This window comes from Schistocerca cancellata, chromosome 1 (assembly GCF_023864275.1).
Source record: "Schistocerca cancellata isolate TAMUIC-IGC-003103 chromosome 1, iqSchCanc2.1, whole genome shotgun sequence".
Classification (NCBI taxonomy): Eukaryota; Metazoa; Arthropoda; class Insecta; order Orthoptera; family Acrididae; genus Schistocerca; species Schistocerca cancellata.
Window position 1 is genome coordinate 695244992 of NC_064626.1, and position 4495 is coordinate 695249486.

Sequence of the window (4495 nt, forward strand, 5' to 3'; positions counted from 1 at the left end):
CCGTAAAACTATGATGCTCGCCACGAACACAGATCTAGATGTTATATATCGATCTATTTGTGTAAATATACTCTTTGAAACAAATATGTCGTAAATGAAATACAAATAATTGTTTATCATCGCTTATCTTTTTAAGAAGTCCATAAGCATCATCGTAATTACATTTAGTGTTTGTATATGTTGACGTTTATATGTTTTCATATAGCTATATTGTAGTAGATTTCTGGGTTTTGAGTCTTTAACTTGGGAACTGGTCATTTCATATGAACCAAGGTCGGTTAGTACATTTATCTCAGCCAGCCGAAGTGGCCGAGCGGTTCTAGGCGCTACAGTCTGGAACCGCGCGACTGCCACGGTCGCAGGTTCGAATCCTGCCTCGGGCATGGATGTGTGTGATGTCCTTAGGTTAGTTAGGTTTAAGTAGTTCTAAGTTCTAGGAGACTGATGACCTCAGAAGTTAAGTCCGATAGTGCTCAGAGCCATTTGACCCATTTGAACATTTATCTCACCGTAACCAGTTTTATTACACAGTTTTCAATTCTTAGCGCTCTCTGTTTGTTCTTATATGTATTGTAAATTAGATATCTTCCATACAGCAATTTTTCTGAGAATTTCAAATATTTTGCACCATTTTACGTTGTTGTACGCTTTTTCTATGTCGACGCGTCGAGAGCGTCTTGATTTTTCTTAAATCTTGCATCCACTATCAAGTACGCCGTGAGAACTGCCTCTCCGGTGCCTTTGAGTTTTCTAGAGCCAAGAACGAGACATTTAAAATACACGAAAACGATCACTTACGCTCAATAAAACGTGCATCTGCTAAAGGTCTGCTCAGCGTAGTGACTGTCTTTGATTGCTTCGGCAGCTGTAGAACGCGTCAGAGATACCATCGTTATCGTGCTTATCAGCTGATGCGCTGTAATAGGAATGGAAATGGATCACAACTCGTGTGTACTTACTGGCGATTACCGTGCACCGGGTGCCAAAAGATAAGGTTAGGTGAGATGTGCCGATATTCCAGCGCTGTTCGTAGTTACCAGACAGTTCTTGATAAGAGGGTTATTACTAAGTCGAAATTCAAAAATTATCGGAAACAATAAGAAGATGATATGTGTACAAACGTCTACCAGCTGGTTGTGTAAAACTTTTGTTCACAGCGTGAAAGAGTGAGGTGTTATAACAATCAGCTGCTTAAGTTGTACGCAGGGTAGCATAACATATTTCGGTATGAAAATACGTGAAAATGCTTAATTATAAATGGAAATATCAATTTATATAGTTTAGAAAGTTAAAAAACATAATTTCTCCTAATACTTACGGAGCGACGACGGAACATTGAAAAAAGGTACTTATCCCTTGTCGTAGCTAGGCAACGTTGTTTCAGAGATCACAATCGAGAGAGAGAGAGAGAGAGAGAGAGAGAGAGAGAGAGAGAGAGAGAGATAATAAAGTCAAACAGGACAAGATGATTTCCATTGTTAATATAACGGATAGCATATATGGTTCGGCGGACTGGGCAAAACTGAATTTGCAGCGCATTCTATACGTTGTACCAGCGGGTTATAATTAAAGTGAAGCTATGCACAGAGGACCAGTATTAGCTGTAATTATCGTATGACAGAGAAATTTGAAAGATATGCTAATGCAGAACCGATTTACGTTGGAGAAAATTAGTTCAAATTTTGGCACCTAGGTGGAAATGTGTCGCTGCGAATGCAGGAAAGATGTATGGAAATGTTTCCATATGTAATGGGTTAGGAAGGGGATGTGGGCAGAAAAGGTCAAACAAATGAAAAAGACAATGTTAATTTTATTATTAAACACAGCTTACACAATTTCTTCAATATGTCAAACGGAGACGCCGACGAGATGCTGCAGTCTTCAAAAGACGTGATCAACAGTTGCTTGCAGCAGTTCCGGTTGAATATGAGAAAAATGTTTCTGTATATTGCCATTCAGATCAAGCAGAGGCCGAACGTGTTCCTGGTAAACACACTCTTTAGAATACCCCAGAGCCAAAAGTCACGTGGATTCAGGTCAGGTGATGTTGCAGGCCGTTCGTCTGGAATACCTCTAGATAACACGTTACTGGAAAGTTGCGTTAAGCAGATCTTTACTGGTCGAGCGGCATGCGGTGTTGCCCCATCTTGCATGAAAACAACGGTTTCCACACACTTGCGCAGTCCAAAGCAGGAATCACACGCTGTACATGGAGGTCTCCATAACGTGCGGACGTCATGGTACACCTGAGAGGCCTTCTGGGTGTGTTCTCTTGAAGGAGGAGGACGAGGAGATTAGTGTGTAACGTCCCGTCGACAACGAGGTCATTAGAGACGGAGCGCAAGCTCGGGTGAGAAGTTTGGGGAAGGAAATCGGCCGTGCCCTTTCAAAGGAACCATCCCGGCATTTGGCTGAAGTGATTTAGGGGAATCACGGAAAACCTAAATCAGGATGGCCGGAGACGGGATTGAACCGTCGTCCTCCCGAATGCGAGTCCAGTGTGCTAACCACTGCGCCACCTCGCTCGGCCTGTTCTCTTGAAAGCAGAACAGATCGAGAATAAAAGTGCTTGTGAATCCAAACCACACAGTCACACACGGCGACGCAGTGCCTCTTCGTGCACAACACACGGTTAAACAGGACCACAGATTCGGCAGCTCTGTGTGTTTACTGGCCGGCCAGGGTGGCCGAGCGGTTGTAGGCGCTACAGTCTGTAACCGCGCGACCACTACGGTCGCAGGTTCGAATCCTGCCTCGGGCATGGATGTGTGTGAGGTTAGTTAAGTTTAAGTAGCTCTAAGTTCTAGGGGGCTGATGACCTCAGAAGTTAAGTCCCATAGTGCTCAGAGCCATTTGAACCATTGTGTATTCACTGCACCCTGTAGAGAAACATGTCCAGCGTCATTCCGTAGACATTGCATGGCCATATCTACACGGATACTCTGCAAATCACATTCAAGTGCTTGGCAGAGGGTTCATCGAACCACCTTCACAATTCTCTATTATTCCATTCTCGTGTAGCGCGCTGAAAGAACGAACACCTACACCTTTCCGTAAGTGCTCTGATTTCCCTTATTTCATCGTGGTGATTGTTTCTACCCATGTAGATCGGCGTCAACAAAATATTTTCGCATTCGGAGGAGAAAGTTGGTGATTGGAATTTCGTGAGAAGATTCCGTCGCAACGAAAAACGTCTTTCTTTTAATGATGTCCAGCCAAATTCTGCATCATTTCAGTGACACTCTTTCCAATATTTTGCGATAATACAAAACGTGCTGCCCTTCTTCGAACTTTTTCGATGTACTCCGTCAGTCCTATCTGGTAAGGATCCCACAACGCGCAGAAATATTCTAAAAGAGGACGGATAAGCGTAGTGTAGGCAATCTCCTTAGTAGATCTGTTACATTTTCTAACTGTCCTGTCAATAAAACACAGTCTTTGGTTAGCCTTCGCCACAACATTTTCTTTGTGTTCCTTCCAATCGACTTCGATCCATAAACCGAAGAGAAAATTCAGAGGCCGGCCGGTGTGGCCAAGCGGTTAAAGGCGCTACAGTCTGGAACCGCGTGACCGCTACGGTCTCAGGTTCGAATCCTGCCTCGGGCATGGATGTGTGTGATGTCCTTAGGTTAGTTAGGTTTAAGTAGTTCTAAGTTCTAGGGGACTGATGGCCTTAGAAGTTAAGTCCCATAGTGCTCAGAGCCATTTGAACCATTTTTTTGAAAATTCAGACACGTTGCTGAGGATCATGAGGTTTCAGCAACTGCACTGTCTGGGTCTTGTACGGGTACCATTGTAAAATAAACCGCAAAACTTTCCGTGCTGTTGACTATGGGATGGACAATTCCAGTGACACTGCACGAGCACTAGCAGCACTACTCGAGACATGTGTTGCACGGTCAGTTACAGCAACAGCAACCTCATCAATGACTTCCACTGGTACAGGACGCCTTCCCCTTCCAGGGGCTACACCAAGCTCACCCGTGTTTCCGAATTTCAGTATCATCTTCTTTTAACCGTTTAATGACCCTGGCTTTCTCCACACATCTTTCGGTCGGCGATACTCCCTCAGTGCAGCAATGTAATTGGTGCCGTTCACATAAAACAGTTTCACCAACAGCCCACAGTCTCTCTTCTGGATGGCGATACTGCTCACTCACGTTATGGTTTGTCAAATGACGGTGTGGATGTCATACTTTCATACAAACAATGTACAGCACCAGACTTGCACCTAGTGGCCGAAATTGGAAGTACTTTTTCCAGAGTAAACCGGTTCTACATCAGCGTATTAGCATATTTACCAAGTTTTGTTGCCATGCGGTAATTACAGCCCACGCTGGACATCCGTCGGTAGCTGCACTATAACTATAACCACATGGTACTTCAAAGATGGTTGCACCTAATGTACCGGTTTTCCATAAAGCTTAAGTAACTTGAAAAAGAATTGGTTGATTACTCACAGTAGCTGAAGCGACTGTAAAAAAAAAAAAAAAAT

General features: G+C 43.7%; 1 non-coding gene across 1 annotated transcript; it reads right to left on the minus strand.

The window, feature by feature from the left end:
* Positions 1–2452: 2452 nt before the first annotated feature.
* On the minus strand, positions 2453–2530 carry Trnaa-cgc (transfer RNA alanine (anticodon CGC)). Its single transcript has one exon. It is a non-coding gene; the product is annotated as a tRNA-Ala (tRNA).
* Between the last annotated feature and the right edge of the window lie 1965 nt (positions 2531–4495).